Genomic DNA, 15,933 nt, shown 5'->3' with positions numbered 1-15,933 from the left:
AAAGTATCCAAAAAGATAGGGGAAGGATAAACATATCAATTCAAAACACACAATAACATGAACTTAGAGAGAATACAAATACACAAAATATAGCTGTGATACCGCTAACCAATTGTGGTATAGCTGTATGTGGTGCGAGTCGTACCTGTATCTTCCCGGCTTCGTCTGCCTCAGCCGCTTGAAAGCCTCCAGGTGGTGCCCTCTGGATGGGTTGGCAGAGGGATGAGGGCAACCCCAAAGAACCCCTTTACAGAAAGTCACGACTGATTAACACAGTGACTACGGTTTTATTTGAAATGGTAAGGGAATCACGATGCTAATAATGTACACAATTGCTGACTAAATCAAAATACATTTCACACATATAAAGTCAGGGTTAGAATGCAATATAACTTCAGTTACCATGGTGTCTCATCTCAAGATAACATTTGATTAGCATGTTTGCATATGGCAGTATACAGTTAGTACATTTAACATACATCAATCTAAAGCCAATTGGTTCATTACACAGAGCAGATCATTTACTTTTACTTTCAGTTCAATTACTTTCTTGACCTGTCCCAAGGGGGCAGTGTTGCATTAGTTTTTGTAAGGGCTAGTATTGAGCAGGCTGCAGGGTCATAAAGTTGGAGACAGAGTCATAAAAGTCCTGGCTTGCAGAGTGGGGGAAATCACACAATGTCCAGAATGGGGGAAGGGACAAGGCAGCAGTTATAATCAATGTTCAGGGAAAGGGTAAATTGAATGATCACTAGCAAGCCATGCAATGTTCAGTGATATGGTAAATGAAATGATAAACAGTGTGCAGGAGTGGGAGAAGCAGTACAATGTCCAGGAGAGGGTGAATGAAGCAGTGAGCAAGTAACAGATAGTGCACAGCCTCAGCAGAGTCAATATGCATTCATAGCTTACCCGTGCCCGATCGGCAGCGGCTGGTCGCTCTCGGTGGCTGTGCTCCTGTGATCACGGTGGGTACTCTGTGGTGTGCCAGCTTTCGCCCGCAGTGGCTCTCTGCTGCAGCACACGGCGTCCAACTCCCCGGGTCCTCCGATCAGCGCCGCTCAGGTCTCTGCTTGAGATGGCTGCTTCAGTGTGCCAGCTTTCACCCGCAACGGCGTTCTGCTGCAACACACACTCGTCCCTGCACCCATCTGTGATTGCTTCCTGATGCCTGCGCTCCTTCACACAGCAGTCCGTCTTCCGCCCTGCTCTCAGGGACGTTTCTCTCCCTCTCCCAACCTGGCTCTCCTCTGCCCAAAAAAACCCACACACATGCTGTTTCCTTTGTCCTCCTCAGACCCCCACCTGTGAGTTCAGGGGTCATCCAAAAGCAGGCAGGGGCTGCTGATGTCACAACTCTGCAACCTGATGCTCACTTGAGAAAAAGGCCAGGAATTCCTGGTATGCCACATATTCCTCCGCTAAAACTATGCATGTCCTCACGCATGGTGGCGTTGGATTGAATCTCTTGAATATGGTTCGGTTCAACAGGATGAAGCTACAACCATGTCATTCAATACACATACATAGAAACATCATAACCTGACAGTATGGAGCCTAAAGGGTTTTCAGTTACATTTTACACCTGGTAACGTAGGGGTGGGACACCCTGGGTACTGCGTACCGACCGTCTGACCTGAGAGTCAGGGCCTTCAATTTCGGAGGGAGAAATGACTGGGGTAGGGTCAATTCTGTAACCCATCGGCCTTTCCACTGTCAGTTCTGGGGCTATGGCCCCAACAGGGTTGCATGGGACTGGGCCGCACATAAACAACAGTAACTCAGTGGGATCGGTAACGATGACAAACGGGGTGGCAGCCAGGTAGTTTTTGAATTTTTCAATGACGGCCCAAATTAGGGCAAGCAATTCCAGTTTGAAGGTACTGTAATTGTCGCAGTTCCTTTCGGTCTTCCGGAGTCCTCTACTGGCATAGGCAATCACCCGCTCACGGCTGTCTTGCATTTGGGATAAAACTGCCCCTAATCCGTGGTGGCTGGCATCTGTGTACACCTGGAATGGCTTCTCGTAATCCGGATAGGCCAGCAAGGGTGCCCCTATCAATGCCGCCTTCAATTCTTCAAAAGAAAATTGTTGCTCTTCCCTCCAGGTGACTAGAGTGGAACTCCTCCTTTCTTGACCAGACTTGCCTTGCAGAAGTTCATGTAGTGGGGCAGCCACCTTTGCGAAATTCTCTATGAAGCGTCGGTAATAGCCAACAAAGCCGAGGAAGCTTCTGACATCTTTCACTGTCTTTGGTGTGGGCCAATCTCGCACCACCTGTATCTTTTCGGGATCCGGTTTGATCCCGTCTGAACTGACTACATGGCCTAGATATTGCACCTTTGGTTTCAATAAATGGCACTTTGATGGTTTGAGTTTCAGCCCTGATTTGGCCAACTGGGTGAACACCTCATCCAGGTGTTTCAAGTGTTCCTCGTAGTTCTTGGAGAAGATGATGACATCATCTAAATACAGGAGGACCATCTCAAAGTTACGGTGTCCGAGGCAGTGCTCCATCACTCTCTGGAAGGTAGCAGGGGCGTTGCAGAGTCCAAACGGCATCCGGTTGAACTCAAAGAGGCCCATCGGAGTGGTGAAGGCAGTCTTTTCCCGGTCTTCCGGGGCCATGGGTATCTGCCAATACCCGCTCGTGAGATCCAGTGTGGAGAAGTAGGTCACAGTCTTCAAGGCCGTGAGGGACTTCTCAATCCTAGGGAGTGGGTAGGCGTCCTTGTGGGTCACTGCGTTCAGTTTCCGGTAATCCACGCAGAACCGGAGACTGCCATCTTTTTTCTTCACAATAACCAGTGGTGCTGCCCAGGGGCTGTGACTCTCCCTAATAACTCCAGCCGCTTTCATTTCCGTGATCATGTTTCGTACGGGCTGGTACATGGTCGGAGGCAGAGGTCGGTGTCTTTCTTTGATTGGGGGATTCGTCCCCGTGGGGATATGATGGTAGACACTCTCTGCCGTCCCGAAGTCCGAGGAGTGTTGGCTAAAAGCAATCACATTTTTGCGGACCACCTGGAGCACACTTTCTCGTTTTTCTTCCGGGGTGTCCAAATCCCCAATTTGAATTTCACTCCACCATGGAGGATCGCTGCTGGCTGCCATCAATGGTCCTGTCACCACACTTTGCTGGGCTGTGGCGACGTTTTCTACCAGTATATCTTGGAAGTCGACTTGGATTATTCTTGCCACGGGACAGTGCTTGGACAGTCGGATGGGGTAGCTGTGCGGGTTGAGTATACGTACCGGCACCTTCCACGTTCCACTCGTGCCAAGGTCCTCGCCACCGCAAATGGCGGTTGCCCGTCAGTGTTATAGGCTTCGATCATGGCTTCGTAGTCTCGACTGCCTAGTCCAATCCTAGCCTTGCACCAAATCACGTGTTCGGAATTTGGTCGCAATATTACGGGTTGTTTATCTGCAATCCTAGCTTTCCCCACCTCTCCCTTGGCATTGGCGAACTTCTTCTGCCCCTCTAGCAACCGTACAGTTTGCTGCAGAGTCCTCCGATCTCTTGAGGCGGCAGTACACATTTCCATCCGGAGAACTTCCACCAGTTCATCAGGGCAGTTCTTCAGAACATTCATTCCAAGGATCACTGGGGGTAGATGTTCGTTATGTATGGTGGTGACTAGGCACCCCTGTTGCGGAAGTCTCGCTTTGCCGACTTCCAGATCTGCTTCCCAGTAACCGATGTAAGGGATTTGTTGTCCTTTGCTGGCCAGGAGATGCAACCAAGTTGTTGGGGGGGGTCACAATTTCCCTCTCATTCCAGTGGCGCAGGAATTCGGTAAGTTGAATCGTGGTCACTTGGGAGCTGGTGTCTAGTAGAGCTGGTACCTCCACATCATTGATCCAGATCTTCAAGTGTGGGCACTCACCAACATATTGAGGCCACCACTCCTGCGACGATGGACCTGTGGGTGTGTCTACTCCTGAGGGTCGGCCCTTCGCCTCGGGGTTGGCTCGTTTAAAGCCCTGTTGGTGCAATTTCTCTTGATGTGCCCACTTTGCCGGCACCCCCTACAGATGGGTCTCCCTTGCGAATCGAATTGATCCATTGGACGTCGGCCAGTATCTCGTGGCGTATCCCACCTGGACCAGTTTCTTTCCCCACGATCTTGGTGTTCTTGGCGCCATTCCCTGCGCTGGATTCCGGCTTGCCCTTGACTGAGTTCCTCGAGCTTCTGTCCCATCCAGGATAGGTTCAGTGTCAACTCAGTGAGCTTGCTGGCAAGGACTCCGATGGGATCCTGGTCAGGTGGGGCCTGTGACTGTTGGATTGCGGTCGCCCTGGGTAATGGGACGATGGACTGTGGAGACTGTTTGGCATCCCTGGAGGGGTCATCCTCAGTCGATTCCAATGGGTCATACCCTACCTCGTCACTCTGGTCAGGTCCCAGAATCTGTAAGATGGCTTCCTTGAATTCTGCGAAGGTACAGTCTGGCTTTTGGCGTCTCCACATCCTCAATTGGGCACGAATTGAACCTCCTTCAGGGGTCATCCAATAGCAGGCAGGGGCTGCTGATGTCACAACTCTGCAACCTGATGCTCACTTGAGAAAAAGGCCAGGAATTCCTGGGATGCCACATAGCCATCACAGCAACTCGCACATACCAGGGGGTTCCAGTCATGTGGATGAGACCACACAATGCCAGGCATGCAAAATCCAGTTTAACCCTAAAAGAAAATCCAAAAACTAGAGATTTTGAAACCATTCAGGTTGTGGACCATTCAGGCTGATGAAAATGGATTTTTACATGCTGTCAATAGCAATTTAACAGAAATGTCCCGATCCGACAGGAGCTTAACTCCAGTGTCTAATGTGAAAATAACATACAAAGATCCTTCATGTTGGATGATTAATTTCACTTACTCTCCTGAGAATGGAGCACCAAAAGTAATAGGCGCTAGGACCCTACACTTAGAAACGAAACAGGCAGGGGCCCCTAGGATATTAGATTCTCCAGCTGACCTCATGGCTTGAAGAATGTGTTCCTTAACTGGGAAGAGGTGAAAACAGAGAAAAGAATCTTTGGGTAGGGACCCAGAAACTGGCCAATGCTTAAGAAGACAGTGAATATGGTCAAAGAGAAGATCTTTATAAGTGACATTTCAGAGCAACTTGCAAAAGAGTGTAATAAAATGGTCCAACAACTCTGAATTGGAGACAGAGTTAAGAATTTCTAGGATTTTAATATTACTTCTCTGAGACTGGTCTTCCATATCCGCCATCTTGTCCCTAAATATCTCCAGCTCTGAATGTTGTAGATCATAGGCACATATGAGAATATTATTTGAAGCAACTAATTCCTCCATCCTACATTCCAGATGATCACTATGGCTCCCTGTAGCAGAAGTTTAATATTTAATCCCACAAATGGCAGGAGTGAGTTCTTGAGTAAGATACATTTTGAAGAACACCAGTACTTATTATTATTATTATTATTATTATTACATTTTATTTATAAGACGCAAGCGCCGTACAAAGGACAGTACAGGGAGACAAAACATAGCATTACAGTAAATAAATAACAAAAATAGAGTACAGGTAACCAAGAGCACCACAATTATCAAGATAAATACAGCTAAGATGTAAGTAGTGAGGGAGTGATCATCGTACTAATAGGGGCTGTTGGCCATAGATGGAGATGAGCCTTTACCAGCAGGAGAAAATGCTGGTAAAGATGGTTGCTGAGTAGGGGAGAGCTGCGAGTGAAATGTGTCGAGAAGAGGGCTTGGATAACAAGAGGAAAGAGGGCCCTGCTCTGAAGAGCTAACAATCTAGTGGGAAGGATCGACAGACAGATGACATGAGGTGCAAGCAAGCGGGAGGTAGCATGGTGGCAGTATGTAAGCAAAACTGAGATGTTCAAGGCATGCGGCAGGGGTATGGAGGAGTGGCCTCAGGGCTAGGTTATGCATCTGGAGGGTATGCTTTGATAAATAGGTGGGTTTTTAGTGACTGTTTGAAGCTTTGCAAGGTTGGGGAGAGTCTAATGGAGCGGGGGAGTGTGTTCCACTGAAGGGGTGCAGCACAAGCATAGTCTTGAACTCGGGCATGGGAAGCAGTGACCAGGGCAGTGGAGAGGCGACGGTCATTGGTCGACCATAGGGGGAAAGAAGGAGGGAGTATGAAGGGAAAGGAGGTTGGAGATGTAGGGAGCAGTGGAATTAGAGATGGCCTTGTATATGAGGGTGAGGAGTTTGAAGAGGATTCTGTAGGGGAATGGGAGCCAGTGTAGATTTTGTCAAAGGGGAGTGGCAGATGTGGAGCGACAGGAGAGGAAGATAAGCCTAGCTGCAGAGAACTTGATATAAGATTTTGACAGTAAACAGAGCATTGGACTGGTGGCAAAAGCAGGTAATAAAGTACCAGTAGAAGAGCTGGAGTTATGGGACAACGGGGGTAGATGTAATAACCTGGAGAAGGCATAAGGAAGTGATAAACCAGTGATAAATGCAAGGTGATAATAAACACACCAGCCAATAAGCTCCCATGTGTAAATTAACAGTTAGGAGCTGATTGGCTGGTGCATTATCACCTTGCACTTAACACTGCTTTATCACTGGTTTATCACTTCCTTATGCCTCTTCTGGTTAATACATCTGCCTCATTGTCTGGCTGGGAAAGGTCACTGGTGGAGGAATGGACACTGGATTTTTTTGGGAGACACAATAGAGACAAAACCATAGGACCTGGAAAAAAAGCACAGAATCTGTGTCACACACTCAACTCAAACGTTAACTGGAGGATATGCGCCAGCTGTAGAGCTACTAATTAACTAAAACTTATGCATTGAGAATATGGGTGTCAGGTCCAGAGGCTATATCCTATCCTGCTGAGAACGGAGAGCTGAAGCAGGTACCTAAGAGGCTGCAGTAAGATCCAAGATGTCAGCTGCACCTCAGCACTGGCGTTCCCTCCAGCAGTACCGCTGTTTATCTACAAGGCACACTGTAGGGTTGGATGGAGGCGGGTCCGGGTGTGAGGAAAATGTTCCCAGTGGGTCCACAGTCTGTGGACCAACATCGGGTTGTGTGGGAGACAGAAGCCACGCCTAAGCCCTGCAGTCCAGCGTGAAGTATGTGCTTATTACGGCATGGTAAAGAAGCACCAGTGGAGCTCAAAGTGCAGCAGAAGATCCCAGTAAGTGGAAAGAGCCGGGGTAGTGAGCCTGATGGTAGCTGGAGCTTGAAAACTGGAAATCCAATCTGCAGGCCACATCCTCCATTTGTACAGCATGTTTTTTTAACACAGCTTTGCTTATAACATTCCTTTAAAACTGCCATATTATATTAATACCACTGTAATTTCTACCCTTACTTCACACCCATACATTTAAAAAAGGACCTACTGTATCTTAATTTTATAGTCTTGCACCCATCATAGTTCCAAATACTTTATGATCACAATATACTGTTGTAGTTGTGCTTATATATACCACCACTGCTATTCTTATTTTTATCTGCATTTTGACAATTTAACTACATTGTACCTGTATCTCACTCTCTCCATTACTACTGCTATTTTACCTTCCCTCTCTCCCCTCCTCTGTTTCCCTTCCATCCCTTGAGTTCTCTACCCCACTTCTCCCATTACTCCATTATCAATCAGTTCTCTTCCACCTTGGTCCTGCTACCCCTTCACTAAGTCCTGGATGCTCCCTTCTCTCCCAGTCACCTCTCCTCTGCTCCACCCATGCCGCACAAAACTTCCCCCATACCCAGCACCTGCAGTTACCCTTCCTTATTAGGGAGCACACCGCAACCCTACACACTCTTCATCATCCTGCTCTACTTCCTGAATCTCCTAGCCACCACCCAATAGTAGATTTCACCCTTTGACACCACTGCTGCAGCTCTCTCCTCTGGACATCTCACATTCTCTTATGTCCCCTATCCAGTGGTCACTATGGTGGTGGTGTTGGGGTTTTTCTGTCCTCCGGTTACTCCTACCAACTCATAGTCTCAAATTCATCCTTTTTATTCTCTACATTCAAGGTTCATGCAGTTTACCTCTTCCAACCTGTTCAACTTCAAATAGCTGTCCTTCATCATCCCCATGGCCCTAACTCTAAATTCTTTGAGAACTTTGGTTCCTGGCTCCACCACATCTTCTCTTCAGACCTTACCTCCCTTACTAGGTGACTTCAATATCCCTATTGATGTCCCCACAAACTCTGCTGCCTCTAAACTCCTTACCCTCACATCATCATGTGACCCCTCCCCATCTCTACCTTCTCTTTTAACTTAACACCCACTACTTTACCACCCCTGCCTCCTAAGGCTGTCATCACTAGGCACAACCTTAAGGCTTTCAACACCTTATCCTGTTTTCTATACAAGTATACAAGTCTGTATAAGTTTCCCTCACTTCTGCTCTTGCCTCTGTTGCTCCAGCAGTAACCACTGAATCTTTAAGATCCACACCTCAACTTTGGCATTCCTCATGCACCAGATATCTGCAAAAGCGTTCACGAACAACCAAGCAACTATTGAATAAATTGCACTCCTATGCAGACTTCCTTCATTTCAATTTTATGCTCTGAACCTATAATGTGTCCCTCTCCCTCTCTAATCATAACAAGACCCTTACCTTTTCACAATCCTCCAACCCCCATTGTCTCTTCAACACTTTCAACTCCCTCTTATGTCCCACCTCACATCCCCTCCTCACTCTCTGTCATTGACTTTTCCAGCCATTTCATATCTAAAATTGACTTCATACTGTACATCTTGATATCACGTCCCACCAGTCCCACAGCAAACCATCCCTTCCTTTGTCAGCTTATCCCTCCCCATCAATCTTACTGAATCTAACTTCTGTATCTGGAGATGAAATCATGGCCCTCCCCCTTCCTCCTCCCCCCGACCCTATCATCTCCCACCTCTTCCAATAACTCTCTCCTTTTGCCTGTTCCCATCATTCCCATCTCTTTGATCTGAAAATACTACACTCCCTTGGTCTGTGTGACACTGCCCTCTCCTGGCTGTTTTACATCTCTAACCATTCTTTCCCGATCTCCACTAATGACTCCATTTCCTTCCACTACTGGTAGGTGTCCCCTAAGGTTCTGTTCTTGGACATCTCCTATTCTCCCTCTATACATTATTCTTAGGTGAGCTCATCCGATCTTTTGGCCTCCAATATCATCTCTATGCTGTTGACACTCAGATCTGCATTACCTATTTTCCCCTAACCTCTTCTCTTTCATATCTCCATTTGTCTCACTGCTATTTCTTCCTTGATGTCCCAGCACTTTCTTAAACTGTCTAAGACTCAGCTGATCATCTTCCCACCCTCCTGAATAACCTCACCTTCCACACTCTCATTATCTTTTGACAGCACAACCATCTCCTCAGAGGAGTCACCAGGTGTGGTGACAACCGATGCACGTTCTGCACTGCTCCCACCGCGCCCCCAGTGCAGCCACCCAAAAAGGTAGTGTGGCCTAAAAAAAGAGGGCGTAGGGTCACAGGGTCTCCATTTATTCATTCCAGGGGCGTGTCCAGCATCCCCGGAGACTGGCTGAGTGTGGTACTGGCTCTTCATGTGTGACATTAGCTAAGTGCTGCAGTTGATTATCACACTGCAGCACACGTTTCCTGTCACTGCAGAAGAGCCACCACCTTGGTATCACACCTTCGGAGGTTGACACCCGGGTGCGGGCCGCACTCTCCGCACCTGGCATGCGACACCATTGCATCTCCTGTAGCCTTCAAGTGTGCTGTCTTGGAGATATTCTTTACTCCTCCCTCTTCTTCAAACCACACATTCACTACATATTGCATTTTTGCTATTTCTATCGCAGTAAATATCTTCAGGATCAGACCAGGTCTTACCCTGGAGGCAACTAAGACCCTCATCCACTCACAGGTCATCTGCAGATTGAACTTCTGCTCCCTGCCTCCCATCTCTAGGCACTTCAATCTGCCCTCAATGCTGCCTTGCTCATCATCCTTTTCCAAACATAGTACATCTTCTTCCATTCTCCTACAATTCCTACACTGTATTACTTTCATCTGCGGAACTTCTCACACTCACTTAGAGAGCCCTCACTCAATCATCTCCTGCTGGCCTTATCTCCCTTCACGCTCCTGCCCACCCTCTTCACTCTAAAACAATTGCTACATCTCCTCCCAAGTGATTACTTCCTCCTACTCCCGCCTCAAAGGTTTTGCCAGTGCTGCGCCCTACCTCCAAGATTTTAACAGTGCTGCTCCCTACCTATGGAACTATCTCCTTCTCACTATCTGACTTGCGAGCTCTCTACAAAACTACAAAGGGGCTTATAAAATCCACTTCTTTATCAAAGTCATCACTCACCCTAACCCACTGCACCATGCTCCTTGTTTACTTTCTCCCTCACCATTGTCACCCCTGTCTGTCTTCCCCTCCCATTACATTGTAAGCTCTCATGAGCAGGGCTATCTTCCCTCATGTGCTTTTCCTTCCCATATTTATACCATCATCTACTCCCTACTGCCTACAACAGCACCTAGCCCTTGGGTTCTGCTGTCCTGCTGCCTATTTTAGTATTATGAACGCTAATGCAACCATGTTTGTACTGTGTAACAGTGGCATGCAGTGAGGTCAGTGGCTGGTGAGGCACTACCATAATGTCTGCCGAATCCTGACAATGACCCCTACCGCCGCCGACCCAATGCCCTCTACTGCCTCTGAGCCGATGCCCGCTGCCACCACCAATGGCTTACAGACTTGACCACCATCAACTGACCCAGACCTCCGCCACTAATTTGCATCTCAGCCCGATGCCACCAATGCCCGCTGCCTGCCTGCTCATCATAAAAAAAATCTAAATTAGTGTTTGGGACTGGGAAAGGAGTGGGAGGAGGACATGAATGCAATTTTGTTGTCCAGGGCTTCCATTAACTTGATGGATAATGGTCTGAATGGGTTAAAAAAAAATGTGTGAGGTCCCCCCTCCTAAGTACAACCAGCCTCGGGCTCTTTGAGCCGGTCCTGGTTGTTTAAATACTGGGGGAAAAATTGGACAGGGGTTCCCCATATTTAGACAACCAGCACCGGGCTCTTAGTCTGGTCCTGGTTCCAAAAATATTGGGGAAAAAAGATGTAGGGGTCCCCTGTATTTTTAAAACCAGTACCAGGCTCCACTAGCCAGGGACATAATGCCACAGATGGGGGACACATTTATGTAGGCCCCTGTGGCCATGGCATTACCCCCTCAACTAGTCACCCCTGGCTGGGTTTCCCTGGAGGAGTGGGGACCCATTAAATCAAAGGGTCCCCCCCTCCAAGCACCCAAGGGCCAGGGGTGAAGCCCGAGGCTGTCCCCAGCACACCTGGGCGGTGGGTGCCGGGCTGATAGCCGTAAGTGTGCAAAAAAAGAATATTGTTTTTTGTTGTGGAACTACAAGGCCCAGCAAGCCTCCCCCGCTTGCTGGTACTTGGAGAACCTCAAGTACCATCATGTAGGGAAATAATGGGTCCGCTGGTACCTGTAGTTCTACAACAACAAAAAATACCCAAATAAAAACACAACACACACCGTGAAAGTAAAATTTTATTATAACACACACACTCACACATACTTACCTACATCCTACGCCGGTCACGTCCACTTGTCCATGTAGAATCCAATAGGGATACCTGTAAAAATGAGAGAGATTACTTACCTACATCCCACGCCGATCACGTCCACTTGTCCATGTAGAATCCAATACCTGTAAATGTAAAACAAGTAATTTAGACTTAAAAACTTCAATCCACAGGAGGGGGGGGAAAGGAGAGAGAGAGAGAGAGAGAGAGACAGAGAGAGAGAGAGAGCGACACAGAGAGAGATAGACCGATAGATAGAGAGAGAGACCGACCTGCTGCTGTGTGCAGACAGAGCCGGCGGAGGAGGACAGGGTAGAGCCGCACAGGGGAGACCGCACACTACCCTGCTGGTGCCTGTCAGCGGGAGGGGAGGACAGAGTCGGCGGAGAAGGACAGGGGAGAGCTGCCTGGTGCCTGTGAGCGGGAGGGGGGGACGGAGCCAGTGGAGAAGGACAGGGGAGAGCCCTCCTGTTGCCTGTGAGCGGGAGGTCGGGATAGAGCTGGTGGAGGAGGACAGGGGAGAGCAGCACTCACTGCAGAGCCACCATTGCTCCCATCCCAACTTCCGCCTCCCGCCGCCTGTGGGTGATTGGACAGCGGATCCAGTGCTGGATCCGCTGTCCAATCACAGGTGCCTCGCTGACGGTTCCGGTATGAATGTTCGACCATGTTATGGTCGACAGTCATTAGGTCAACCACTATTGGTCGACATTGACATGGTCGACATGGACACATGGTCGACACATGAAAATGGTCGACACATGAAAGGTCGACACATGAAAAGGTCGACATGAGTTTTTTTACTTTTTTTTGTCGTTTTTTGCGTAAAGTGACTGGGAACCCCAATTAGTGCACCACGTACCCTCGCATGGCTCGCTTCACTCGCCATGCTTCGGGCATGGTGCCTTCGCTCCGCTACCGCTTCGCTCGGCACAGATTACCGTTCCAATCGTAGTCCACGTGGATCGTAAAGTATGGAAAAGTTCCTCAAAAGAAAAAAAAGGTTAAAAAACTCATGTCGACCTTTTCATGTGTCGACAATTTTCATGTGTCGACAATGTGTCCATGTTGACCATGTCAATGTCGACCAATAGTGGTCGACCTAATGACTGTCGACCATAACATGGTCGACCATGTGAACGGATACCCTCGCTGACATGGGGGTGGTGTCTCTGTCAGCGAGGCACTTTTTTCAGTGCCACTTTCCCTATGTTTTTCAATGGGCTTTTACAGCCCAGTGCTAGGATCCACCCCCCGCACTGTCCCCGTTCATATTATGTATGGGAGGCACTGCTATCAGTGCCTCCCAAAGTCATTTAACTAAAAAAAAACAAATTGCATTACATCAAGAAGATACTTATGACACAGAATATGTGTCATAAGTATCTTCTTTGTATTATTTTACTAATTAATCACAGGGGAGGCACTGCCTCCCCTGACTGCACGTCCCTGCTGTGTAAAGCATTGTGGACCTCTTTTGGTACCATGCAGTATAAATAAAGGATAATAATATATAATAATAAGCCGCGCCTCAAATATATAGTGGAAATCAGTATTTTCAGTAATTGTTCTGACTCAGTATATAGAAGCTGGGGATAATATGCTGGGGATAATATATGAGTCCCTAGTGTTGAAAAATATGAGATGTCCCTCATGACCCATTTCTCTATATTTTTCGTAGAGGATAAAAATGATAGTCTTGCAATCAGGTGGCAAATACTGGTGATATATAGTACATGACAGTTTATTTAATGATTACAGCAAAGCTATTAAACTAAGGTAACATCAGAAAGAAGAGGTGAAGCATAACATGAATATATGGAATAATTTTAGTTCAAAAGTAGTGTAAGCAAATAGTTAAACTCTCAGACTGCTTAGTAACAAGTGACCATTATAAGCTCCTCAATTCTCCATGATGATTGGAGATTATATTTCTAATTAACATTATTTATTTACTAAGGTAAATGTTATTCCTAAGGTGAAAGTAAACTAATTTAAACTTGCCTGTTATTTATTAGTATGTTCTGTTTATTTAAAATATATGTTATATGTAACAGTTCTGTAATACTGCTATATAAAACCATTGAAACTCGCTACATAATTTTCAGATTTTTTGAAGGTTAATGCTGTATTTGGAATTAATTAACGATCAATATTCTTTTTTTTTTTGTTATTTAAAGAATACTGATTTATCAGAATCAATTATGTCCATGAGAAAAAAATGCTTTAAAGCAGCTGACTGCCAATACACAGTATTGATGCACAATAGCCTACAGTGAAACAGTGGAATCCATTCAAGTTTATCAGAATCCCCGATTGACATTGGGAGCTGTCTATCAAGGTAATGATCTGTGTCAAAGAGGCCCCCTTTATCTGTATAGGAAGGAGTGTTTAAATTTGTCAAATGAAGAAAAATTTCTAAAAGGCAAAATATAGTTTCACTGAAAGCATAAAAAGCAACAGTTACTGTTTGGGAACAGATGTTTCCTGAAGTAACTTATATTTGCGGCAGTAAAAGGTCTGCAAACAATTTGGTGTGTAGTTTGTATCCCCTCTATTTGTTTGAAACCACCCACCCCTTTTGACAACTATGGATAGGGATAGTTTATACCATCTGTTTCTCCCTTGTCTGTCCCTCTACTCTAGAATATGCATTCTCTTGAGCAGGGCCCTCTTCCCTCATGTGCTTTTCCTTCTCTTATCTATACTTACATCTACTCCATACACCCTACAATGGTACCTAACCCTTGGTTTCTGCCACCCTTTTGCTTATTTGAATATTATGACCAATAGTTAGTGACAGGACCAGGTGCAACTATTTGCTTTGGGCCCCCACCATCCTGGTCTCAACCCTGAAAAACAAATCAGAGGCTCTTTTCAAAATGGGAAGGCTGCGTTGCCTCACTACACACAGGGAATCAGAATTATTCATGTACAGTGCAAAAAAGGTCACCAATGAAATCATGATAAGACTATTTTGCATTGTACACGAATAATACGGAAACCTTGGGGTATATTTACTAAGATTCGTGTTTTGGCCGTTTTGAAGGGTGTTTGAACTCGAATGGTATCGGGTGCATTTTACTGCAACTTTTTGAATCCTGATACGATCATTCACTAAGCTGCCGAGTTTTGCACAATAGTTTTTTCCGATGTCGATGTGATTCGTAATATCAGGCAGTGTTTTATGGGAGTGATGAGTAAAACACTGCCTGAAAAAACACAAGGAATCCCGGCCGGATCTGTGAGATCCGTGCAGGGCTTCATTGTGTACTTTAAAAAGTTGATTAAAGTCTTAAAAAATCAGGAAAAAATTGCGTGGGGTCCCCCCTCCTAAGCATAACCAGCCTCGGGCTCTTTGAGCCGGTCCTGGTTGAAAAAATATGCAGAAAAAAATGACAGGGTTCCCCCATATTTAAACAACCAGCACCGGGCTATGCGCCTGGTCCTGGTTCCAAAGATACGGGGGACAAAAAGCGTAGGGGTCCCCCGTATTTCTGAAACCAGCACCGGCCTCCACTAGCTGGGGAGATAATGCCACAGCCGGGGGACACTTTGATATCGGTCCCTGCGGCCGTGCCATTAAAACCCCAACTAGTCACCCCTGGCCGGGGGGCTGATAGCCTTGTGTGAAATTGTGAATATTGTTTTTAGTAGCAGTACTACAAGTCCCAGCAAGCCTCCCCCGCAAGCTGGTACTTGGAGAACCACAAGTACCAGCATGCAGTGGAAAACCGGGCCCGCTGGTACATGTAGTACTACTACTAAAAAAATACCCCAATAAAACAGGACACACACACCGTGACAGTACAACTTTATTACATACATGCACACCAACATACACACATACTTACCTATGTTCCCACGAGGCTCGGTCCTCTTCTCCATGTAGAATCCTAGTCAGGCAGCACACGGCAGTGATACAATGTAGCGCCTATGCGCTCCATTGTAGCCAATGGTGGGAACTTTGCGGTCAGCGGTTGACCGAAAGTAACCTCACCGCTGACCGCAAAGTTCCCACCATTGGCTACAATGGAGCGCATAGGCGCTACGTTGTATCACTGCCGTGTGCTGCCTGACAGACACTGCAGGAGCACACAGCCAATCAGGAGGGTGCCACGACGTGACGCTCCCTGATTGGCTGAAGGGACCCTCTTTGACAGGAGTCAGGGGGGGTCCTGGTAGTCGGGGAAAGGGCTCCCATGTGTAAACATGGGACCCCTTACAGTGCATGGTCGGGTTTCCGTTTTATTTTTTTGCCAAGTACGTGGATTATTCAAAGGTCGGATTCTTCACTGGATTATGTGAGTATAATTTTTTCACAGGTACCCCTAGGAT

The sequence above is a fragment of the Pseudophryne corroboree genome, chromosome 4 (assembly GCF_028390025.1).
Source record: "Pseudophryne corroboree isolate aPseCor3 chromosome 4, aPseCor3.hap2, whole genome shotgun sequence".
NCBI classification, from domain to species: domain Eukaryota; kingdom Metazoa; phylum Chordata; class Amphibia; order Anura; family Myobatrachidae; genus Pseudophryne; species Pseudophryne corroboree.
The sequence above is the reverse complement of the archived record's forward strand: the minus strand, read 5'-3'. Positions refer to the sequence as shown.